At 34.6% G+C, this 26,718-nt stretch overlaps 11 non-coding genes across 11 annotated transcripts; all 11 read right to left on the bottom strand.

The window, feature by feature from the left end:
- Nucleotides 1-235: 235 nt before the first annotated feature.
- TRNAD-GUC (transfer RNA aspartic acid (anticodon GUC)) lies at nucleotides 236-307 on the bottom strand. Its single transcript has one exon. It is a non-coding gene; the product is annotated as a tRNA-Asp (tRNA).
- Nucleotides 308-1,304: 997 nt separating this feature from the next.
- TRNAD-GUC (transfer RNA aspartic acid (anticodon GUC)) lies at nucleotides 1,305-1,376 on the bottom strand. Its single transcript has one exon. It is a non-coding gene; the product is annotated as a tRNA-Asp (tRNA).
- Nucleotides 1,377-2,911: 1,535 nt separating this feature from the next.
- On the bottom strand, nucleotides 2,912-2,983 carry TRNAD-GUC (transfer RNA aspartic acid (anticodon GUC)). The gene has a single exon. It is a non-coding gene; the product is annotated as a tRNA-Asp (tRNA).
- Nucleotides 2,984-3,980: 997 nt separating this feature from the next.
- TRNAD-GUC (transfer RNA aspartic acid (anticodon GUC)) lies at nucleotides 3,981-4,052 on the bottom strand. The gene has a single exon. It is a non-coding gene; the product is annotated as a tRNA-Asp (tRNA).
- A 1,535-nt stretch (nucleotides 4,053-5,587) lies between these two features.
- Nucleotides 5,588-5,659, bottom strand: TRNAD-GUC (transfer RNA aspartic acid (anticodon GUC)). Its single transcript has one exon. It is a non-coding gene; the product is annotated as a tRNA-Asp (tRNA).
- Nucleotides 5,660-6,656: 997 nt separating this feature from the next.
- Nucleotides 6,657-6,728, bottom strand: TRNAD-GUC (transfer RNA aspartic acid (anticodon GUC)). The gene has a single exon. It is a non-coding gene; the product is annotated as a tRNA-Asp (tRNA).
- A 1,534-nt stretch (nucleotides 6,729-8,262) lies between these two features.
- On the bottom strand, nucleotides 8,263-8,334 carry TRNAD-GUC (transfer RNA aspartic acid (anticodon GUC)). The gene has a single exon. It is a non-coding gene; the product is annotated as a tRNA-Asp (tRNA).
- A 1,534-nt stretch (nucleotides 8,335-9,868) lies between these two features.
- TRNAD-GUC (transfer RNA aspartic acid (anticodon GUC)) lies at nucleotides 9,869-9,940 on the bottom strand. The gene has a single exon. It is a non-coding gene; the product is annotated as a tRNA-Asp (tRNA).
- Nucleotides 9,941-11,475: 1,535 nt separating this feature from the next.
- Nucleotides 11,476-11,547, bottom strand: TRNAD-GUC (transfer RNA aspartic acid (anticodon GUC)). The gene has a single exon. It is a non-coding gene; the product is annotated as a tRNA-Asp (tRNA).
- A 2,604-nt stretch (nucleotides 11,548-14,151) lies between these two features.
- Nucleotides 14,152-14,223, bottom strand: TRNAD-GUC (transfer RNA aspartic acid (anticodon GUC)). Its single transcript has one exon. It is a non-coding gene; the product is annotated as a tRNA-Asp (tRNA).
- Nucleotides 14,224-15,220: 997 nt separating this feature from the next.
- TRNAD-GUC (transfer RNA aspartic acid (anticodon GUC)) lies at nucleotides 15,221-15,292 on the bottom strand. The gene has a single exon. It is a non-coding gene; the product is annotated as a tRNA-Asp (tRNA).
- Nucleotides 15,293-26,718: the final 11,426 nt, after the last annotated feature.

A 26,718-nucleotide genomic window follows, 5' to 3' on the forward strand; every position in this document is an offset into this window, starting at 1 on the left:
TTCTCCTCCTCTAACCAAGCAGTGTATTGAATAACTATTTATTACTTTGATAAATATACCTAAAGCCAGGTCATGGGGACCTCACAAACTGTACTTGTAGCACTGGCCATGAAACTTACATGCAAGATTTTTTTCAAGTTGACATAAACCCTGGATTCAATTTGGATAAGGCATTTTTGTAATCTCAATGAAACAACGTGAAACAGCACACAGAAAAGAGATTAAAAGTTCAAAACTCCCCGTCGGGGAATTGAACCCCGGTCTCCCGCGTGACAGGCGGGGATACTCACCACTATACTAACGAGGACTTACTTGGTCAATTTTTGGCAAAATTTGATCAAAAAATAAACCCAAAAAACATGTCATGGTTATCTATCGAAATATGTATGTCATTGGCCAAAGAGATTATATGCTACATTTTTTCAAGCTTATTTTAAACAATAAAGAAATATTTAACCTATTATTTGGAAAATGAAAAGTCAGTAATATTGACAACATAATTTTACTCTTGCAATGCATAGCACTCTAAAGTCTTTTCTCCTGCTCTAACCAAGCAGTGTATTGAATCACTATTTATTACTTTGATAAATATACCCAAAACCAGGTCATGGGGACCTCGTAAATTCTACTTGTAGCACTGGCCATGAAGCTTACATGCAAGATTTTTTCAAGTTGACATAAACCCTGGATTCAATTTAGATAAGGCATTTTTGTTATCTCAATGAAACAAAGTGAAACAGCATGCAAAAAAAGCAATTGAAAGTTCAAAACTCCCCGTCGTGAAATCAAAACCCGGTCCTCTACAGGTCAGGCGGGGATACTTCACACTATACTAACGAGGACTTACTTGGTAAATTTTTGGCAAAATATGATCAAAAAATATACCCAAAAAACATGTCATGGTTAGCGATCGAAATGTGTATGTCATTGGCCAAAGAGATTATATGCTACATTTTTTCAAGCTAATTTAAAACCCTAAAGAAATATTGAACCTATTATTTGGCAAATGAAAAGTCAGTAATTTTGACAACATAATTTTACTCTTGCAATGCATAGCACTCTAAAGTCTATTCTCCTGCTCTAACCAAGCAGTGTATTGAATAACTATTTATTACTTTGATAAATATACCTAAAGCCAGGCCATGGGGTCCTCGCAAACTGTACTTGTAGCACTGGCCATGAAGCGTACATGCAAGCTTTTTTTCAAGTTGACATAAACCCTGGATTCAATTTGGATATTTTTTTTTGTTATCTCAATGAAACAACGTGAAACAGCACACATGAAAGAGATTAAAAGTTCAAAACTCCCCGTCGGGGAATTGAACCCCGGTCTCCCGCGTGACAGGTGGGGATACTCACCACTATACTAACGAGGACTTACTTGGCCAATTTTTGGCAAAATTTGATCAAAAAATATACCCAAAAAACATGTCATGGTTAGCTATCGAAATGTGTATGTCATTGGCCAAAGAGATTATATGCTACATTTTTTCAAGCTAATTTAAAACCCTAAAGAAATATTTAACCTATTATTTGGAAAATGAAAAGTCAGTAATATTGACAACATAATTTTACTCTTGCAATGCATAGCACTCTAAAGTCTTTTCTCCTGCTCTAACCAAGCAGTGTATTGAATCACTATTTATTACTTTGATAAATATACCCAAAACCAGGTCATGGGGACCTCGTAAATTCTACTTGTAGCACTGGCCATGAAGCTTACATGCAAGATTTTTTTCAAGTTGACATAATCCCTGGATTCAATTTAGATAAGGCATTTTTGTTATCTCAATGAAACAAAGTGAAACAGCATGCAAAAAAAATAGATTAAAAGTTCAAAACTCCCCGTCGGGGAATTGAACCCCAGCCTCCCACATGACAGGCGGAAACACTTCACACTATACTAACGAGGACTTACTTGGTCAATTTTTGGCAAAATAATATCAAAAAATATACCCAAAAAACATGTCATGGTTAGCTATCGAAATTTGTATGTCATTGGCCAAAGAGATTATATGCTACATTTTTTCAAGCTAATTTAAAACCCTAAAGAAATATTTAACCTAGTATTTGGAAAATGAAAAGTCAGTAATATTGAAAACATAATTTTACTCTTGCAATGCATAGCACTCTAAAGTATTTTCTCCTGCTCTAACCAAGCAGTGTATTGAATCACTATTTAATACTTTGATAAATATACCCAAAACCAGGTCATGGTGACCTCACAAATTGTACTTGTAGCACTGGCCATGAAGCTTACATGCAAGATTTTTTCAAGTTGACATAAACCCTGGATTTAATTTAGATAAGGCATTTTTGTTATCTCAATGAAACAAAGTGAAACAGCATGCAAAAAAAGAGATTGAAAGTTCAAAACTCCCAGTCGAGAAATCAAACCCCGGTCTCCCGCAGGTCAGGCGGGGATACTTCACACTATACTAACGAGGACTTACTTGGTCAATTTTTGGCAAAATATGATCAAAAAATATACCCAAAAAACATGTCATGGTTAGCTATCGAAATGTGTATGTCATTGGCCAAAGAGATTATATGCTACATTTTTTCAAGCTAATTTAAAACCTTAAAGAAATATTTAAACTATTATTTGGCAAATGAAAAGTCAGTAATTTTGACAACATAATTTTACTCTTGCAATGCATAGCACTCTAAAGTCTATTCTCCTCCTCTAACCAAGCAGTGTATTGAATAACTATTTATTACTTTGATAAATATACCTAAAGCCAGGTCATGGGGACCTAACAAACTGTACTTGTAGCACTGGCCATGAAACTTACATGCAAGATTTTTTTCAAGTTGACATAAACCCTGGATTCAATTTGGATAAGGCATTTTTGTAATCTCAATGAAACAACGTGAAACAGCACACAGAAAAGAGATTAAAAGTTCAAAACTCCCCGTTGGGGAATTGAACCCCGGTCTCCCGCGTGACAGGCGGGGATACTCACCACTATACTAACGAGGACTTACTTGGTCAATTTTTGGCAAAATTTGAACAAAAAATAAACCCAAAAAACATGTCATGGTTATCTATCGAAATATGTATGTCATTGGCCAAAGAGATTATATGCTACATTTTTTCAAGCTTATTTTAAACAATAAAGAAATATTTAACCTATTATTTGGAAAATGAAAAGTCAGTAATATTGACAACATAATTTTACTCTTGCAATGCATAGCACTCTAAAGTCTTTTCTCCTGCTCTAACCAAGCAGTGTATTGAATCACTATTTATTACTTTGATAAATATACCCAAAACCAGGTCATGGGGACCTCGTAAATTCTACTTGTAGCACTGGCCATGAAGCTTACATGCAACATTTTTTCAAGTTGACATAAACCCTGGATTCAATTTAGGTAAGGCATTTTTGTTATCTCAATGAAACAAAGTGAAACAGCATGCAAAAAAAGCGATTGAAAGTTCAAAACTCCCCGTCGTGAAATCAAAACCCGGTCCTCTACAGGTCAGGCGGGGATACTTCACACTATACTAACGAGGACTTACTTGGTAAATTTTTGGCAAAATATGATCTAAAAATATACCCAAAAAACATGTCATGGTTAGCGATCGAAATGTGTATGTCATTGGCCAAAGAGATTATATGCTACATTTTTTCAAGCTAATTTAAAACCCTAAAGAAATATTGAACCTATTATTTGGCAAATGAAAAGTCAGTAATTTTGACAACATAATTTTACTCTTGCAATGCATAGCACTCTAAAGTCTATTCTCCTGCTCTAACCAAGCAGTGTATTGAATAACTATTTATTACTTTGATAAATATACCTAAAGCCAGGCCATGGGGTCCTCGCAAACTGTACTTGTAGCACTGGCCATGAAGCGTACATGCAAGCTTTTTTTCAAGTTGACATAAACCCTGGATTCAATTTGGATATTTTTTTTTGTTATCTCAATGAAACAACGTGAAACAGCACACATAAAAGAGATTAAAAGTTCAAAACTCCCCGTCGGGGAATTGAACCCCGGTCTCCCGCGTGACAGGTGGGGATACTCACCACTATACTAACGAGGACTTACTTGGTCAATTTTTGGCAAAATTTGATCAAAAAATATACCCAAAAAACATGTCATGGTTAGCTATCGAAATGTGTATGTCATTGGCCAAAGAGATTATATGCTACATTTTTTCAAGCTAATTTAAAACCCTAAAGAAATATTTAACCTATTATTTGGAAAATGAAAAGTCAGTAATATTGACAACATAATTTTACTCTTGCAATGCATAGCACTCTAAAGTCTTTTCTCCTGCTCTAACCAAGCAGTGTATTGAATCACTATTTATTACTTTGATAAATATACCCAAAACCAGGTCATGGGGACCTCGTAAATTCTATTTGTAGCACTGGCCATGAAGCTTACATGCAAGATTTTTTTCAAGTTGACATAATCCCTGGATTCAATTTAGATAAGGCATTTTTGTTATCTCAATGAAACAAAGTGAAACAGCATGCAAAAAAAATAGATTAAAAGTTCAAAACTCCCCGTCGGGGAATTGAACCCCAGCCTCCCACATGACAGGCGGAAACACTTCACACTATACTAACGAGGACTTACTTGGTCAATTTTTGGCAAAATAATATCAAAAAATATACCCAAAAAACATGTCATGGTTAGCTATCGAAATTTGTATGTCATTGGCCAAAGAGATTATATGCTACATTTTTTCAAGCTAATTTAAAACCCTAAAGAAATATTTAACCTAGTATTTGGAAAATGAAAAGTCAGTAATATTGAAAACATAATTTTACTCTTGCAATGCATAGCACTCTAAAGTATTTTCTCCTGCTCTAACCAAGCAGTGTATTGAATCACTATTTAATACTTTGATAAATATACCCAAAACCAGGTCATGGTGACCTCACAAATTGTACTTGTAGCACTGGCCATGAAGCTTACATGCAAGATTTTTTCAAGTTGACATAAACCCTGGATTTAATTTAGATAAGGCATTTTTGTTATCTCAATGAAACAAAGTGAAACAGCATGCAAAAAAAGAGATTGAAAGTTCAAAACTCCCAGTCGAGAAATCAAACCCCGGTCTCCCGCAGGTCAGGCGGGGATACTTCACACTATACTAACGAGGACTTACTTGGTCAATTTTTGGCAAAATATGATCAAAAAATATACCCAAAAAACATGTCATGGTTAGCTATCGAAATGTGTATGTCATTGGCCAAAGAGATTATATGCTACATTTTTTCAAGCTAATTTAAAACCTTAAAGAAATATTTAAACTATTATTTGGCAAATGAAAAGTCAGTAATTTTGACAACATAATTTTACTCTTGCAATGCATAGCACTCTAAAGTCTATTCTCCTCCTCTAACCAAGCAGTGTATTGAATAACTATTTATTACTTTGATAAATATACCTAAAGCCAGGTCATGGGGACCTCACAAACTGTACTTGTAGCACTGGCCATGAAACTTACATGCAAGCTTTTTTTCAAGTTGACATAAACCCTGGATTCAATTTGGATAAGGCATTTTTGTAATCTCAATGAAACAACGTGAAACAGCACACAGAAAAGAGATTAAAAGTTCAAAACTCCCCGTCGGGGAATTGAACCCCGGTCTCCCGCGTGACAGGTGGGGATACTCACCACTATACTAACGAGGACTTACTTGGTCAATTTTTGGCAAAATTTGATCAAAAAATAAACCCAAAAAACATGTCATGGTTATCTATCGAAATATGTATGTCATTGGCCAAAGAGATTATATGCTACATTTTTTCAAGCTTATTTTAAACAATAAAGAAATATTTAACCTATTATTTGGAAAATGAAAAGTCAGTAATATTGACAACATAATTTTACTCTTGCAATGCATAGCACTCTAAAGTCTTTTCTCCTGCTCTAACCAAGCAGTGTATTGAATCACTATTTATTACTTTGATAAATATACCCAAAACCAGGTCATGGGGACCTCGTAAATTCTACTTGTAGCACTGGCCATGAAGCTTACATGCAAGATTTTTTCAAGTTGACATAAACCCTGGATTCAATTTAGATAAGGCATTTTTGTTATCTCAATGAAACAAAGTGAAACAGCATGCAAAAAAAGCGATTGAAAGTTCAAAACTCCCCGTCGTGAAATCAAAACCCGGTCCTCTACAGGTCAGGCGGGGATACTTCACACTATACTAACGAGGACTTACTTGGTAAATTTTTGGCAAAATATGATCAAAAAATATACCCAAAAAACATGTCATGGTTAGCGATCGAAATGTGTATGTCATTGGCCAAAGAGATTATATGCTACATTTTTTCAAGCTAATTTAAAACCCTAAAGAAATATTGAACCTATTATTTGGCAAATGAAAAGTCAGTAATTTTGACAACATAATTTTACTCTTGCAATGCATAGCACTCTAAAGTCTATTCTCCTGCTCTAACCAAGCAGTGTATTGAATAACTATTTATTACTTTGATAAATATACCTAAAGCCAGGCCATGGGGTCCTCGCAAACTGTACTTGTAGCACTGGCCATGAAGCTTACATGCAAGCTTTTTTTCAAGTTGACATAAACCCTGGATTCAATTTGGATATTTTTTTTTGTTATCTCAATGAAACAACGTGAAACAGCACACATAAAAGAGATTAAAAGTTCAAAACTCCCCGTCGGGGAATTGAACCCCGGTCTCCCGCGTGACAGGTGGGGATACTCACCACTATACTAACGAGGACTTACATGGTCAATTTTTGGCAAAATTTGATCAAAAAATATACCCAAAAAACATGTCATGGTTAGCTATCGAAATGTGTATGTCATTGGCCAAAGAGATTATATGCTACATTTTTTCAAGCTAATTTAAAACCCTAAAGAAATATTTAACCTATTATTTGGAAAATGAAAAGTCAGTAATATTGACAACATAATTTTACTCTTGCAATGCATAGCACTCTAAAGTCTTTTCTCCTGCTCTAACCAAGCAGTGTATTGAATCACTATTTATTACTTTGATAAATATACCCAAAACCAGGTCATGGGGACCTCGTAAATTCTACTTGTAGCACTGGCCATGAAGCTTACATGCAAGATTTTTTTCAAGTTGACATAATCCCTGGATTCAATTTAGATAAGGCATTTTTGTTATCTCAATGAAACAAAGTGAAACAGCATGCAAAAAAAATAGATTAAAAGTTCAAAACTCCCCGTCGGGGAATTGAACCCCAGCCTCCCACATGACAGGCGGAAACACTTCACAATATACTAACGAGGACTTACTTGGTCAATTTTTGGCAAAATAATATCAAAAAATATACCCAAAAAACATGTCATGGTTAGCTATCGAAATTTGTATGTCATTGGCCAAAGAGATTATATGCTACATTTTTTCAAGCTAATTTAAAACCCTAAAGAAATATTTAACCTAGTATTTGGAAAATGAAAAGTCAGTAATATTGAAAACATAATTTTACTCTTGCAATGCATAGCACTCTAAAGTATTTTCTCCTGCTCTAACCAAGCAGTGTATTGAATCACTATTTAATACTTTGATAAATATACCCAAAACCAGGTCATGGTGACCTCACAAATTGTACTTGTAGCACTGGCCATGAAGCTTACATGCAAGATTTTTTCAAGTTGACATAAACCCTGGATTTAATTTAGATAAGGCATTTTTGTTATCTCAATGAAACAAAGTGAAACAGCATGCAAAAAAAGAGATTGAAAGTTCAAAACTCCCAGTCGAGAAATCAAACCCCGGTCTCCCGCAGGTCAGGCGGGGATACTTCACACTATACTAACGAGGACTTACTTGGTCAATTTTTGGCAAAATATGATCAAAAAATATACCCAAAAAACATGTCATGGTTAGCGATCGAAATGTGTATGTCATTGGCCAAAGAGATTATATGCTACATTTTTTCAAGCTAATTTAAAACCCTAAAGAAATATTGAACCTATTATTTGGCAAATGAAAAGTCAGTAATTTTGACAACATAATTTTACTCTTGCAATGCATAGCACTCTAAAGTCTATTCTCCTGCTCTAACCAAGCAGTGTATTGAATAACTATTTATTACTTTGATAAATATACCTAAAGCCAGGCCATGGGGTCCTCGCAAACTGTACTTGTAGCACTGGCCATGAAGCTTACATGCAAGCTTTTTTTCAAGTTGACATAAACCCTGGATTCAATTTGGATATTTTTTTTTGTTATCTCAATGAAACAACGTGAAACAGCACACATAAAAGAGATTAAAAGTTCAAAACTCCCCGTCGGGGAATTGAACCCCGGTCTCCCGCGTGACAGGTGGGGATACTCACCACTATACTAACGAGGACTTACTTGGTCAATTTTTGGCAAAATTTGATAAAAAAATATACCCAAAAAACATGTCATGGTTAGCTATCGAAATGTGTATGTCATTGGCCAAAGAGATTATATGCTACATTTTTTCAAGCTAATTTAAAACCCTAAAGAAATATTTAACCTATTATTTGGAAAATGAAAAGTCAGTAATATTGACAACATAATTTTACTCTTGCAATGCATAGCACTCTAAAGTCTTTTCTCCTGCTCTAACCAAGCAGTGTATTGAATCACTATTTATTACTTCGATAAATATACCCAAAACCAGGTAATGGGGACCTCGTAAATTCTACTTGTAGCACTGGCCATGAAGCTTACATGCAAGATTTTTTTCAAGTTGACATAATCCCTGGATTCAATTTAGATAAGGCATTTTTGTTATCTCAATGAAACAAAGTGAAACAGCATGCAAAAAAAATAGATTAAAAGTTCAAAACTCCCCGTCGGGGAATTGAACCCCAGCCTCCCACATGACAGGCGGAAACACTTCACAATATACTAACGAGGACTTACTTGGTCAATTTTTGGCAAAATAATATCAAAAAATATACCCAAAAAACATTTCATGGTTAGCTATCGAAATTTGTATGTCATTGGCCAAAGAGATTATATGCTACATTTTTTCAAGCTAATTTAAAACCCTAAAGAAATATTTAACCTAGTATTTGGAAAATGAACAGTCAGTAATATTGAAAACATAATTTTACTCTTGCAATGCATAGCACTCTAAAGTATTTTCTCCTGCTCTAACCAAGCAGTGTATTGAATCACTATTTAATACTTTGATAAATATACCCAAAACCAGGTCATGGTGACCTCACAAATTGTACTTGTAGCACTGGCCATGAAGCTTACATGCAAGATTTTTTCAAGTTGACATAAACCCTGGATTTAATTTAGATAAGGCATTTTTGTTATCTCAATGAAACAAAGTGAAACAGCATGCAAAAAAAGCAATTGAAAGTTCAAAACTCCCCGTCGTGAAATCAAACCCCGGTCCTCTACAGGTCAGGCGGGGATACTTCACACTATACTAACGAGGACTTACTTGGTAAATTTTTGGCAAAATATGATCAAAAAATATACCCAAAAAACATGTCATGGTTAGCGATCGAAATGTGTATGTCATTGGCCAAAGAGATTATATGCTACATTTTTTCAAGCTAATTTAAAACCCTAAAGAAATATTGAACCTATTATTTGGCAAATGAAAAGTCAGTAATTTTGACAACATAATTTTACTCTTGCAATGCATAGCACTCTAAAGTCTATTCTCCTGCTCTAACCAAGCAGTGTATTGAATAACTATTTATTACTTTGATAAATATACCTAAAGCCAGGCCATGGGGTCCTCGCAAACTGTACTTGTAGCACTGGCCATGAAGCGTACATGCAAGCTTTTTTTCAAGTTGACATAAACCCTGGATTCAATTTGGATATTTTTTTTTGTTATCTCAATGAAACAACGTGAAACAGCACACATAAAAGAGATTAAAAGTTCAAAACTCCCCGTCGGGGAATTGAACCCCGGTCTCCCGCGTGACAGGTGGGGATACTCACCACTATACTAACGAGGACTTACTTGGTCAATTTTTGGCAAAATTTGATCAAAAAATATACCCAAAAAACATGTCATGGTTAGCTATCGAAATGTGTATGTCATTGGCCAAAGAGATTATATGCTACATTTTTTCAAGCTAATTTAAAACCCTAAAGAAATATTTAACCTATTATTTGGAAAATGAAAAGTCAGTAATATTGACAACATAATTTTACTCTTGCAATGCATAGCACTCTAAAGTCTTTTCTCCTGCTCTAACCAAGCAGTGTATTGAATCACTATTTATTACTTTGATAAATATACCCAAAACCAGGTCATGGGGACCTCGTAAATTCTACTTGTAGCACTGGCCATGAAGCTTACATGCAAGATTTTTTTCAAGTTGACATAATCCCTGGATTCAATTTAGATAAGGCATTTTTGTTATCTCAATGAAACAAAGTGAAACAGCATGCAAAAAAAATAGATTAAAAGTTCAAAACTCCCCGTCGGGGAATTGAACCCCAGCCTCCCACATGACAGGCGGAAACACTTCACACTATACTAACGAGGACTTACTTGGTCAATTTTTGGCAAAATAATATCAAAAAATATACCCAAAAAACATGTCATGGTTAGCTATCGAAATTTGTATGTCATTGGCCAAAGAGATTATATGCTACATTTTTTCAAGCTAATTTAAAACCCTAAAGAAATATTTAACCTAGTATTTGGAAAATGAAAAGTCAGTAATATTGAAAACATAATTTTACTCTTGCAATGCATAGCACTCTAAAGTATTTTCTCCTGCTCTAACCAAGCAGTGTATTGAATCACTATTTAATACTTTGATAAATATACCCAAAACCAGGTCATGGTGACCTCACAAATTGTACTTGTAGCACTGGCCATGAAGCTTACATGCAAGATTTTTTCAAGTTGACATAAACCCTGGATTTAATTTAGATAAGGCATTTTTGTTATCTCAATGAAACAAAGTGAAACAGCATGCAAAAAAAGAGATTGAAAGTTCAAAACTCCCAGTCGAGAAATCAAACCCCGGTCTCCCGCAGGTCAGGCGGGGATACTTCACACTATACTAACGAGGACTTACTTGGTCAATTTTTGGCAAAATATGATCAAAAAATATACCCAAAAAACATGTCATGGTTAGCTATCGAAATGTGTATGTCATTGGCCAAAGAGATTATATGCTACATTTTTTCAAGCTAATTTAAAACCTTAAAGAAATATTTAAACTATTATTTGGCAAATGAAAAGTCAGTAATTTTGACAACATAATTTTACTCTTGCAATGCATAGCACTCTAAAGTCTATTCTCCTCCTCTAACCAAGCAGTGTATTGAATAACTATTTATTACTTTGATAAATATACCTAAAGCCAGGTCATGGGGACCTCACAAACTGTACTTGTAGCACTGGCCATGAAACTTACATGCAAGATTTTTTTCAAGTTGACATAAACCCTGGATTCAATTTGGATAAGGCATTTTTGTAATCTCAATGAAACAACGTGAAACAGCACACAGAAAAGAGATTAAAAGTTCAAAACTCCCCGTCGGGGAATTGAACCCCGGTCTCCCGCGTGACAGGCGGGGATACTCACCACTATACTAACGAGGACTTACTTGGTCAATTTTTGGCAAAATTTGATCAAAAAATAAACCCAAAAAACATGTCATGGTTATCTATCGAAATATGTATGTCATTGGCCAAAGAGATTATATGCTACATTTTTTCAAGCTTATTTTAAACAATAAAGAAATATTTAACCTATTATTTGGAAAATGAAAAGTCAGTAATATTGACAACATAATTTTACTCTTGCAATGCATAGCACTCTAAAGTCTTTTCTCCTGCTCTAACCAAGCAGTGTATTGAATCACTATTTATTACTTTGATAAATATACCCAAAACCAGGTCATGGGGACCTCGTAAATTCTACTTGTAGCACTGGCCATGAAGCTTACATGCAACATTTTTTCAAGTTGACATAAACCCTGGATTCAATTTAGGTAAGGCATTTTTGTTATCTCAATGAAACAAAGTGAAACAGCATGCAAAAAAAGCGATTGAAAGTTCAAAACTCCCCGTCGTGAAATCAAAACCCGGTCCTCTACAGGTCAGGCGGGGATACTTCACACTATACTAACGAGGACTTACTTGGTAAATTTTTGGCAAAATATGATCTAAAAATATACCCAAAAAACATGTCATGGTTAGCGATCGAAATGTGTATGTCATTGGCCAAAGAGATTATATGCTACATTTTTTCAAGCTAATTTAAAACCCTAAAGAAATATTGAACCTATTATTTGGCAAATGAAAAGTCAGTAATTTTGACAACATAATTTTACTCTTGCAATGCATAGCACTCTAAAGTCTATTCTCCTGCTCTAACCAAGCAGTGTATTGAATAACTATTTATTACTTTGATAAATATACCTAAAGCCAGGCCATGGGGTCCTCGCAAACTGTACTTGTAGCACTGGCCATGAAGCGTACATGCAAGCTTTTTTTCAAGTTGACATAAACCCTGGATTCAATTTGGATATTTTTTTTTGTTATCTCAATGAAACAACGTGAAACAGCACACATAAAAGAGATTAAAAGTTCAAAACTCCCTGTCGGGGAATTGAACCCCGGTCTCCCGCGTGAGAGGTGGGGATACTCACCACTATACTAACGAGGACTTACTTGGTCAATTTTTGGCAAAATTTGATCAAAAAATATACCCAAAAAACATGTCATGGTTAGCTATCGAAATGTGTATGTCATTGGCCAAAGAGATTATATGCTACATTTTTTCAAGCTAATTTAAAACCCTAAAGAAATATTTAACCTATTATTTGGAAAATGAAAAGTCAGTAATATTGACAACATAATTTTACTCTTGCAATGCATAGCACTCTAAAGTCTTTTCTCCTGCTCTAACCAAGCAGTGTATTGAATCACTATTTATTACTTTGATAAATATACCCAAAACCAGGTCATGGGGACCTCGTAAATTCTACTTGTAGCACTGGCCATGAAGCTTACATGCAAGATTTTTTTCAAGTTGACATAATCCCTGGATTCAATTTAGATAAGGCATTTTTGTTATCTCAATGAAACAAAGTGAAACAGCATGCAAAAAAAATAGATTAAAAGTTCAAAACTCCCCGTCGGGGAATTGAACCCCAGCCTCCCACATGACAGGCGGAAACACTTCACACTATACTAACGAGGACTTACTTGGTCAATTTTTGGCAAAATAATATCAAAAAATATACCCAAAAAACATGTCATGGTTAGCTATCGAAATTTGTATGTCATTGGCCAAAGAGATTATATGCTACATTTTTTCAAGCTAATTTAAAACCCTAAAGAAATATTTAACCTAGTATTTGGAAAATGAAAAGTCAGTAATATTGAAAACATAATTTTACTCTTGCAATGCATAGCACTCTAAAGTATTTTCTCCTGCTCTAACCAAGCAGTGTATTGAATCACTATTTAATACTTTGATAAATATACCCAAAACCAGGTCATGGTGACCTCACAAATTGTACTTGTAGCACTGGCCATGAAGCTTACATGCAAGATTTTTTCAAGTTGACATAAACCCTGGATTTAATTTAGATAAGGCATTTTTGTTATCTCAATGAAACAAAGTGAAACAGCATGCAAAAAAAGAGATTGAAAGTTCAAAACTCCCAGTCGAGAAATCAAACCCCGGTCTCCCGCAGGTCAGGCGGGGATACTTCACACTATACTAACGAGGACTTACTTGGTCAATTTTTGGCAAAATATGATCAAAAAATATACCCAAAAAACATGTCATGGTTAGCTATCGAAATGTGTATGTCATTGGCCAAAGAGATTATATGCTACATTTTTTCAAGCTAATTTAAAACCTTAAAGAAATATTTAAACTATTATTTGGCAAATGAAAAGTCAGTAATTTTGACAACATAATTTTACTCTTGCAATGCATAGCACTCTAAAGTCTATTCTCCTCCTCTAACCAAGCAGTGTATTGAATAACTATTTATTACTTTGATAAATATACCTAAAGCCAGGTCATGGGGACCTCACAAACTGTACTTGTAGCACTGGCCATGAAACTTACATGCAAGATTTTTTTCAAGTTGACATAAACCCTGGATTCAATTTGGATAAGGCATTTTTGTAATCTCAATGAAACAACGTGAAACAGCACACAGAAAAGAGATTAAAAGTTCAAAACTCCCCGTCGGGGAATTGAACCCCGGTCTCCCGCGTGACAGGTGGGGATACTCACCACTATACTAACGAGGACTTACTTGGTCAATTTTTGGCAAAATTTGATCAAAAAATAAACCCAAAAAACATGTCATGGTTATCTATCGAAATATGTATGTCATTGGCCAAAGAGATTATATGCTACATTTTTTCAAGCTTATTTTAAACAATAAAGAAATATTTAACCTATTATTTGGAAAATGAAAAGTCAGTAATATTGACAACATAATTTTACTCTTGCAATGCATAGCACTCTAAAGTCTTTTGTCCTGCTCTAACCAAGCAGTGTATTGAATCACTATTTATTACTTTGATAAATATACCCAAAACCAGGTCATGGGGACCTCGTAAATTCTACTTGTAGCACTGGCCATGAAGCTTACATGCAAGATTTTTTCAAGTTGACATAAACCCTGGATTCAATTTAGATAAGGCATTTTTGTTATCTCAATGAAACAAAGTGAAACAGCATGCAAAAAAAGCGATTGAAAGTTCAAAACTCCCCGTCGTGAAATCAAAACCCGGTCCTCTACAGGTCAGGCGGGGATACTTCACACTATACTAACGAGGACTTACTTGGTAAATTTTTGGCAAAATATGATCAAAAAATATACCCAAAAAACATGTCATGGTTAGCGATCGAAATGTGTATGTCATTGGCCAAAGAGATTATATGCTACATTTTTTCAAGCTAATTTAAAACCCTAAAGAAATATTGAACCTATTATTTGGCAAATGAAAAGTCAGTAATTTTGACAACATAATTTTACTCTTGCAATGCATAGCACTCTAAAGTCTATTCTCCTGCTCTAACCAAGCAGTGTATTGAATAACTATTTATTACTTTGATAAATATACCTAAAGCCAGGCCATGGGGTCCTCGCAAACTGTACTTGTAGCACTGGCCATGAAGCTTACATGCAAGCTTTTTTTCAAGTTGACATAAACCCTGGATTCAATTTGGATATTTTTTTTTGTTATCTCAATGAAACAACGTGAAACAGCACACATAAAAGAGATTAAAAGTTCAAAACTCCCCGTCGGGGAATTGAACCCCGGTCTCCCGCGTGACAGGTGGGGATACTCACCACTATACTAACGAGGACTTACATGGTCAATTTTTGGCAAAATTTGATCAAAAAATATACCCAAAAAACATGTCATGGTTAGCTATCGAAATGTGTATGTCATTGGCCAAAGAGATTATATGCTACATTTTTTCAAGCTAATTTAAAACCCTAAAGAAATATTTAACCTATTATTTGGAAAATGAAAAGTCAGTAATATTGACAACATAATTTTACTCTTGCAATGCATAGCACTCTAAAGTCTTTTCTCCTGCTCTAACCAAGCAGTGTATTGAATCACTATTTATTACTTTGATAAATATACCCAAAACCAGGTCATGGGGACCTCGTAAATTCTACTTGTAGCACTGGCCATGAAGCTTACATGCAAGATTTTTTTCAAGTTGACATAATCCCTGGATTCAATTTAGATAAGGCATTTTTGTTATCTCAATGAAACAAAGTGAAACAGCATGCAAAAAAAATAGATTAAAAGTTCAAAACTCCCCGTCGGGGAATTGAACCCCAGCCTCCCACATGACAGGCGGAAACACTTCACAATATACTAACGAGGACTTACTTGGTCAATTTTTGGCAAAATAATATCAAAAAATATACCCAAAAAACATGTCATGGTTAGCTATCGAAATTTGTATGTCATTGGCCAAAGAGATTATATGCTACATTTTTTCAAGCTAATTTAAAACCCTAAAGAAATATTTAACCTAGTATTTGGAAAATGAAAAGTCAGTAATATTGAAAACATAATTTTACTCTTGCAATGCATAGCACTCTAAAGTATTTTCTCCTGCTCTAACCAAGCAGTGTATTGAATCACTATTTAATACTTTGATAAATATACCCAAAACCAGGTCATGGTGACCTCACAAATTGTACTTGTAGCACTGGCCATGAAGCTTACATGCAAGATTTTTTCAAGTTGACATAAACCCTGGATTTAATTTAGATAAGGCATTTTTGTTATCTCAATGAAACAAAGTGAAACAGCATGCAAAAAAAGAGATTGAAAGTTCAAAACTCCCAGTCGAGAAATCAAACCCCGGTCTCCCGCAGGTCAGGCGGGGATACTTCACACTATACTAACGAGGACTTACTTGGTCAATTTTTGGCAAAATATGATCAAAAAATATACCCAAAAAACATGTCATGGTTAGCTATCGAAATGTGTATGTCATTGGCCAAAGAGATTATATGCTACATTTTTTCAAGCTAATTTAAAACCTTAAAGAAATATTTAAACTATTATTTGGCAAATGAAAAGTCAGTAATTTTGACAACATAATTTTACTCTTGCAATGCATAGCACTCTAAAGTCTATTCTCCTCCTCTAACCAAGCAGTGTATTGAATAACTATTTATTACTTTGATAAATATACCTAAAGCCAGGTCATGGGGACCTCACAAACTGTACTTGTAGCACTGGCCATGAAACTTACATGCAAGATTTTTTTCAAGTTGACATAAACCCTGGATTCAATTTGGATAAGGCATTTTTGTAATCTCAATGAAACAACGTGAAACAGCACACAGAAAAGAGATTAAAAGTTCAAAACTCCCCGTCGGGGAATTGAATCCCGGTCTCCCGCGTGACAGGCGGGGATACTCACCACTATACTAACGAGGACTTACTTGGTCAATTTTTGGCAAAATTTGATCAAAAAATAAACCCAAAAAACATGTCATGGTTAGCTATCGAAATATGTATGTCATTGGCCAAAGAGATTATATGCTACATTTTTTCAAGCTAATTTAAAACCCTAAAGAAATATTTAACCTATTATTTGGAAAATGAAAAGTCAGTAATATTGACAACATAATTTTACTCTTGCAATGCATAGCACTCTAAAGTCTTTTCTCCTGCTCTAACCAAGCAGTGTATTGAATCACTATTTATTACTTTGATAAATATACCCAAAACCAGGTCATGGGGTCCTCGTAAATTCTACTTGTAGCACTGGCCATGAAGCTTACATGCAAGATTTTTTTCAAGTTGACATAATCCCTGGATTCAATTTAGATAAGGCATTTTTGTTATCTCAATGAAACAAAGTGAAACAGCATGCAAAAAAAATAGATTAAAAGTTCAAAACTCCCCGTCGGGGAATTGAACCCCAGCCTCCCACATGACAGGCGGAAACACTTCACAATATACTAACGAGGACTTACTTTGTCAATTTTTGGCAAAATAATATCAAAAAATATACCCAAAAAACATGTCATGGTTAGCTATCGAAATTTGTATGTCATTGGCCAAAGAGATTATATGCTAAATTTTTTCAAGCTAATTTAAAACCCTAAAGAAATATTTAACCTAGTATTTGGAAAATGAAAAGTCAGTAATATTGAAAACATAATTTTACTCTTGCAATGCATAGCACTCTAAAGTATTTTCTCCTGCTCTAACCAAGCAGTGTATTGAATCACTATTTAATACTTTGATAAATATACCCAAAACCAGGTCATGGTGACCTCACAAATTGTACTTGTAGCACTGGCCATGAAGCTTACATGCAAGATTTTTTCAAGTTGACATAAACCCTGGATTTAATTTAGATAAGGCATTTTTGTTATCTCAATGAAACAAAGTGAAACAGCATGCAAAAAAAGAGATTGAAAGTTCAAAACTCCCAGTCGAGAAATCAAACCCCGGTCTCCCGCAGGTCAGGCGGGGATACTTCACACTATACTAACGAGGACTTACTTGGTCAATTTTTGGCAAAATATGATCAAAAAATATACCCAAAAAACATGTCATGGTTAGCTATCGAAATGTGTATGTCATTGGCCAAAGAGATTATATGCTACATTTTTTCAAGCTAATTTAAAACCTTAAAGAAATATTTAAACTATTATTTGGCAAATGAAAAGTCAGTAATTTTGACAACATAATTTTACTCTTGCAATGCATAGCACTCTAAAGTCTATTCTCCTCCTCTAACCAAGCAGTGTATTGAATAACTATTTATTACTTTGATAAATATACCTAAAGCCAGGTCATGGGGACCTCACAAACTGTACTTGTAGCACTGGCCATGAAACTTACATGCAAGATTTTTTTCAAGTTGACATAAACCCTGGATTCAATTTGGATAAGGCATTTTTGTAATCTCAATGAAACAACGTGAAACAGCACACAGAAAAGAGATTAAAAGTTCAAAACTCCCCGTCGGGGAATTGAATCCCGGTCTCCCGCGTGACAGGCGGGGATACTCACCACTATACTAACGAGGACTTACTTGGTCAATTTTTGGCAAAATTTGATCAAAAAATAAACCCAAAAAACATGTCATGGTTAGCTATCGAAATATGTATGTCATTGGCCAAAGAGATTATATGCTACATTTTTTCAAGCTAATTTAAAACCCTAAAGAAATATTTAACCTATTATTTGGAAAATGAAAAGTCAGTAATATTGACAACATAATTTTACTCTTGCAATGCATAGCACTCTAAAGTCTTTTCTCCTGCTCTAACCAAGCAGTGTATTGAATCACTATTTATTACTTTGATAAATATACCCAAAACCAGGTCATGGGGACCTTGTAAATTCTACTTGTAGCACTGGCCATGAAGCTTACATGCAAGATTTTTTTCAAGTTGACATAATCCCTGGATTCAATTTAGATAAGGCATTTTTGTTATCTCAATGAAACAAAGTGAAACAGCATGCAAAAAAAATAGATTAAAAGTTCAAAACTCCCCGTCGGGGAATTGAACCCCAGCCTCCCACATGACAGGCGGAAACACTTCACAATATACTAACGAGGACTTACTTGGTCAATTTTTGGCAAAATAATATCAAAAAATATACCCAAAAAACATTTCATGGTTAGCTATCGAAATTTGTATGTCATTGGCCAAAGAGATTATATGCTACATTTTTTCAAGCTAATTTAAAACCCTAAAGAAATATTTAACCTAGTATTTGGAAAATGAAAAGTCAGTAATATTGAAAACATAATTTTACTCTTGCAATGCATAGCACTCTAAAGTATTTTCTCCTGCTCTAACCAAGCAGTGTATTGAATCACTATTTAATACTTTGATAAATATACCCAAAACCAGGTCATGGTGACCTCACAAATTGTACTTGTAGCACTGGCCATGAAGCTTACATGCAAGATTTTTTCAAGTTGACATAAACCCTGGATTTAATTTAGATAAGGCATTTTTGTTATCTCAATGAAACAAAGTGAAACAGCATGCAAAAAAGAGATTGAAAGTTCAAAACTCCCAGTCGAGAAATCAAACCCCGGTCTCCCGCAGGTCAGGCGGGGATACTTCACACTATACTAACGAGGACTTACTTGGTCAATTTTTGGCAAAATATGATCAAAAAATATACCCAAAAAACATGTCATGGTTAGCTATCGAAATGTGTATGTCATTGGCCAAAGAGATTATATGCTACATTTTTTCAAGCTAATTTAAAACCTTAAAGAAATATTTAAACTATTATTTGGCAAATGAAAAGTCAGTAATTTTGACAACATAATTTTACTCTTGCAATGCATAGCACTCTAAAGTCTATTCTCCTCCTCTAACCAAGCAGTGTATTGAATAACTATTTATTACTTTGATAAATATACCTAAAGCCAGGTCATGGGGACCTCACAAACTGTACTTGTAGCACTGGCCATGAAACTTACATGCAAGATTTTTTTCAAGTTGACATAAACCCTGGATTCAATTTGGATAAGGCATTTTTGTAATCTCAATGAAACAACGTGAAACAGCACACAGAAAAGAGATTAAAAGTTCAAAACTCCCCGTCGGGGAATTGAATCCCGGTCTCCCGCGTGACAGGCGGGGATACTCACCACTATACTAACGAGGACTTACTTGGTCAATTTTTGGCAAAATTTGATCAAAAAATAAACCCAAAAAACATGTCATGGTTAGCTATCGAAATATGTATGTCATTGGCCAAAGAGATTATATGCTACATTTTTTCAAGCTTATTTTAAACAATAAAGACATATTTAACCTATTATTTGGAAAATGAAAAGTCAGTAATATTGACAACATAATTTTACTCTTGCAATGCATAGCACTCTAAAGTCTTTTCTCCTGCTCTAACCAAGCAGTGTATTGAATCACTATTTATTACTTTGATAAATATACCCAAAACCAGGTCATGGGGACCTCGTAAATTCTACTTGTAGCACTGGCCATGAAGCTTACATGCAAGATTTTTTCAAGTTGACATAAACCCTGGATTCAATTTAGATAAGGCATTTTTGTTATCTCAATGAAACAAAGTGAAACAGCATGCAAAAAAAGCGATTGAAAGTTCAAAACTCCCCGTCGAGAAATCAAACCCCGGTCCTCTGCAGGTCAGGCGGGGATACTTCACACTATACTAACGAGGACTTACTTGGTCAATTTTTGGCAAAATATGATCAAAAAATATACCCAAAAAACATGTCATGGTTAGCGATCGAAATGTGTATGTCATTGGCCAAAGAGATTATATGCTACATTTTTTCAAGCTAATTTAAAACCCTAAAGAAATATTGAACCTATTATTTGGCAAATGAAAAGTCAGTAATTTTGACAACATAATTTTACTCTTGCAATGCATAGCACTCTAAAGTCTATTCTCCTGCTCTAACCAAGCAGTGTATTGAATAACTATTTATTACTTTGATAAATATACCTAAAGCCAGGCCATGGGGTCCTCGCAAACTGTACTTGTAGCACTGGCCATGAAGCTTACATGCAAGCTTTTTTTCAAGTTGACATAAACCCTGGATTCAATTTGGATATTTTTTTTTGTTATCTCAATGAAACAACGTGAAACAGCACACATAAAAGAGATTAAAAGTTCAAAACTCCCCGTCGGGGAATTGAACCCCGGTCTCCCGCGTGACAGGTGGGGATACTCTCCACTATACTAACGAGGACTTACTTGGTCAATTTTTGGCAAAATTTGATCAAAAAATATACCCAAAAAACATGTCATGGTTAGCTATCGAAATGTGTATGTCATTGGCCAAAGAGATTATATGCTACATTTTTTCAAGCTAATTTAAAACCCTAAAGAAATATTTAACCTATTATTTGGAAAATGAAAAGTCATTAATATTGACAACATAATTTTACTCTTGCAATGCATAGCACTCTAAAGTCTTTTCTCCTGCTCTAACCAAGCAGTGTATTGAATCACTATTTATTACTTTGATAAATATACCCAAAACCAGGTCATGGGGACCTCGTAAATTCTACTTGTAGCACTGGCCATGAAGCTTACATGCAAGATTTTTTTCAAGTTGACATAATCCCTGGATTCAATTTAGATAAGGCATTTTTGTTATCTCAATGAAACAAAGTGAAACAGCATGCAAAAAAAATAGATTAAAAGTTCAAAACTCCCCGTCGGGGAATTGAACCCCAGCCTCCCACATGACAGGCGGAAACACTTCACACTATTCTAACGAGGACTTACTTGGTCAAGTTTTGGCAAAATAATATCAAAAAATATACCTAAAAAACATGTCATGGTTAGCTATCGAAATTTGTATGTCATTGGCCAAAGAGATTATATGCTACATTTTTTCAAGCTAATTTAAAACCCTAAAGAAATATTTAACCTAGTATTTGGAAAATGAAAAGTCAGTAATATTGAAAACATAATTTTACTCTTGCAATGCATAGCACTCTAAAGTATTTTCTCCTGCTCTAACCAAGCAGTGTATTGAATCACTATTTAATACTTTGATAAATATACCCAAAACCAGGTCATGGTGACCTCACAAATTGTACTTGTAGCACTGGCCATGAAGCTTACATGCAAGATTTTTTCAAGTTGACATAAACCCTGGATTTAATTTAGATAAGGCATTTTTGTTATCTCAATGAAACAAAGTGAAACAGCATGCAAAAAAAGAGATTGAAAGTTCAAAACTCCCAGTCGAGAAATCAAACCCCGGTCTCCCGCAGGTCAGGCGGGGATACTTCACACTATACTAACGAGGACTTACTTGGTCAATTTTTGGCAAAATATGATCAAAAAATATACCCAAAAAACATGTCATGGTTAGCTATCGAAATGTGTATGTCATTGACCAAAGAGATTATATGCTACATTTTTTCAAGCTAATTTAAAACCTTAAAGAAATATTTAAACTATTATTTGGCAAATGAAAAGTCAGTAATTTTGACAACATAATTTTACTCTTGCAATGCATAGCACTCTAAAGTCTATTCTCCTCCTCTAACCAAGCAGTGTATTGAATAACTATTTATTACTTTGATAAATATACCTAAAGCCAGGTCATGGGGACCTCACAAACTGTACTTGTAGCACTGGCCATGAAACTTACATGCAAGATTTTTTTCAAGTTGACATAAACCCTGGATTCAATTTGGATAAGGCATTTTTGTAATCTCAATGAAACAACGTGAAACAGCACACAGAAAAGAGATTAAAAGTTCAAAACTCCCCGTCGGGGAATTGAACCCCGGTCTCCCGCGTGACAGGTGGGGATACTCACCACTATACTTACAAGGACTTACTTGGTCAATTTTTGGCAAAATTTGATCAAAAAATATACCCAAAAAACATGTCATGGTTAGCTATCGAAATGTGTATGACATTGGCCAAAGAGATTATATGCTACATTTTTTCAAGCTAATTTAAAACCCTAAAGAAATATTTAACCTATTATTTGGAAAATGAAAAGTCAGTAATATTGACAACATAATTTTACTCTTGCAATGCATAGCACTATAAAGTCTTTTCTCCTGCTCTAACCAAGCAGTGTATTGAATCACTATTTATTACTTTGATAAATATACCCAAAACCAGGTCATGGGGACCTCGTAAATTCTACTTGTAGCACTGGCCATGAAGCTTACATGCAAGATTTTTTTCAAGTTGACATAATCCCTGGATTCAATTTAGATAAGGCATTTTTGTTATCTCAATGAAACAAAGTGAAACAGCATGCAATAAAATAGATTAAAAGTTCAAAACTCCCCGTCGGGGAATTGAACCCCAGCCTCCCACATAACAGGCGGAAACACTTCACACTATACTAACGAGGACTTACTTGGTCAATTTTTGGCAAAATAATATCAAAAAATATACCCAAAAAACATGTCATGGTTAGCTATCGAAATTTGTATGTCATTGGCCAAAGAGATTATATGCTACATTTTTTCAAGCTAATTTAAAACCCTAAAGAAATATTTAACCTAGTATTTGGAAAATGAAAAGTCAGTAATATTGAAAACATAATTTTACTCTTGCAATGCATAGCACTCTAAAGTATTTTCTCCTGCTCTAACCAAGCAGTGTATTGAATCACTATTTATTACTTTGATAAATATACCCAAAACCAGGTCATGGTGACCTCACAAATTGTACTTGTAGCAACGGCCATGAAGCTTTCATGCAAGATTTTTTCAAGTTGACATAAACCCTGGATTTAATTTAGATAAGGCATTTTTGTTATCTCAATGAAACAAAGTGAAACAGCATGCAAAAAAAGAGATTGAAAGTTCAAAACTCCCAGTCGAGAAATCAAACCCCGGTCTCCCGCAGGTCAGGCAGGGATACTTCACACTATACTAACGAGGACTTACTTGGTCAATTTTTGGCAAAATTTGATCAAAAAATAAACCCAAAAAACATGTCATGGTTAGCTATCAAAATATGTATGTCATTGGCCAAAGAGATTATATTCTACATTTTTTCAAGCTTATTTTAAACAATAAAGAAATATTTAACCTATTATTTGGAAAATGAAAAGTCAGTAATATTGACAACATAATTTTACTCTTGCAATGCATAGCACTCTAAAGTCTTTTCTCCTGCTCTAACCAAGCAGTGTATTGAATCACTATTTATTACTTTGATAAATATACCCAAAACCAGGTCATGGGGACCTCGTAAATTCTACTTGTAGCACTGGCCATGAAGCTTACATGCAAGATTTTTTCAAGTTGACATAAACCCTGGATTCAATTTAGATAAGGCATTTTTGTTATCTCAATGAAACAAAATGAAACAGCATGCAAAAAAAACGATTGAAAGTTCAAAACTCCCCGTCGAGAAATCAAACCCCGGTCCTCTGCAGGTCAGGCGGGGATACTTCACACTATACTAACGAGGACTTACGTGGTCAATTTTTGGCAAAATATGATCAAAAAATATACCCAAAAAACATGTCATGGTTAGCGATCGAAATGTGTATGTCATTGGCCAAAGAGATTATATGCTACATTTTTTCAAGCTAATTTAAAACCCTAAAGAAATATTGAACCTATTATTTGGCAAATGAAAAGTCAGTAATTTTGACAACATAATTTTACTCTTGCAATGCATAGCACTCTAAAGTCTATTCTCCTGCTCTAACCAAGCAGTGTATTGAATAACTATTTATTACTTTGATAAATATACCTAAAGCCAGGCCATGGGGTCCTCGCAAACTGTACTTGTGGCACTGGCCATGAAGCTTACATGCAAGCTTTTTTTCAAGTTGACATAAACACTGGATTCAATTTGGATATTTTTTTTTGTTATCTCAATGAAACAACGTGAAACAGCACACATAAAAGAGATTAAAAGTTCAAAACTCCCCGTCGGGGAATTGAACCCTGGTCTCCCGCGTGACAGGTGGGGATACTCACCACTATACTAACGAGGACTTACTTGGTCAATTTTTGGCAAAATTTGATCAAAAAATATACCCAAAAAACATGTCATGGTTAGCTATCGAAATGTGTATGTCATTGGCCAAAGAGATTATATGGTACATTTTTTCAAGCTAATTTAAAACCCTAAAGAAATATTTAACCTATTATTTGGAAAATGAAAAGTCAGTAATATTGACAACATAATTTTACTCTTGCAATGCATAGCACTCTAAAGTCTTTTCTCCTGCTCTAACCAAGCAGTGTATTGAATCACTATTTATTACTTTGATAAATATACCCAAAACCAGGTCATGGGGACCTCGTAAATTCTACTTGTAGCACTGGCCATGAAGCTTACATGCAAGATTTTTTTCAAGTTGACATAATCCCTGGATTCAATTTAGATAAGGCATTTTTGTTATCTCAATGAAACAAAGTGAAACAGCATGCAAAAAAAATAGATTAAAAGTTCAAAACTCCCCGTCGGGGAATTGAACCCCAGCCTCCCACATGACAGGCGGAAACACTTCACACTATACTAACGAGGACTTACTTGGTCAATTTTTGGCAAAATAATATAAAAAAATATACCCAAAAAACATGTCATGGTTAGCTATCGAAATTTGTATGTCATTGGCCAAAGAGATTATATGCTACATTTTTTCAAGCTAATTTAAAACCCTAAAGAAATATTTAACCTAGTATTTGGAAAATGAAAAGTCAGTAATATTGAAAACATAATTTTACTCTTGCAATGCATAGCACTCTAAAGTATTTTCTCCTGCTCTAACCAAGCAGTGTATTGAATCACTATTTATTACTTTGATAAATATACCCAAAACCAGGTCATGGTGACCTCACAAATTGTACTTGTAGCACTGGCCATGAAGCTTACATGCAAGATTTTTTCAAGTTGACATAAACCCTGGATTTAATTTAGGTAAGGCATTTTTGTTATCTCAATGAAACAAAGTGAAACAGCATGCAAAAAAAGAGATTGAAAGTTCAAAACTCCCAGTCGAGAAATCAAACCCCGGTCTCCCGCAGGTCAGGCGGGGATACTTCATACTATACTAACGAGGACTTACTTGGTCAATTTTTGGCAAAATATGATCAAAAAATATACCCAAAAAACATGTCATGGTTAGCTATCGAAATGTGTATGTCATTGGCCAAAGAGATTATATGCTACATTTTTTCAAACTAATTTAAAACCCTAAAGAAATATTTAAACTACTATTTGGCAAATGAAAAGTCAGTAATTTTGACAACATAATTTTACTCTTGCAATGCATAGCACTCTAAAGTCTTTTTTCCTGCTCTAACCAAGCAGTGTATTGGATCACTATTTATTACTTTGATAAATATATCCAAAACCAGGTCATGGTGTCCTCACAAATTGTACTTGTAGAACTGGCCATGAAGCTTACATGCAAGATTTTTTCAAGTTGACATAAACCCTGGATTCAATTTAGATAAGGCATTTTTGTTATCTCAATGAAACAAAGTGAAACAGCATGCAAAAAAAGAGATTGAAAGTTCAAAACTCCCAGTCGAGAAATCAAACCCCGGTCTCCCGCAGGTCAGGCGGGAATACTTCACACTATACTAACGAGGACTTACTTGGTCCATTTTTGGCAAAATATGATCAAAAAATATACACAAAAAACATGTCATGGTTTGCTATCGAAATTTGTATGTCATTGGCCAAAGAGATTATATGCTACATTTTTTCAATCTAATTTAAAACCCTAAAGAAATATTTAACCTATTATTTGGAAAATGAAAAGTCAGTAATATT

Source organism: Taudactylus pleione, unplaced genomic scaffold (assembly GCF_031769625.1).
Source record: "Taudactylus pleione unplaced genomic scaffold, aTauple2 ptg000117l, whole genome shotgun sequence".
NCBI classification, from domain to species: domain Eukaryota; kingdom Metazoa; phylum Chordata; class Amphibia; order Anura; family Myobatrachidae; genus Taudactylus; species Taudactylus pleione.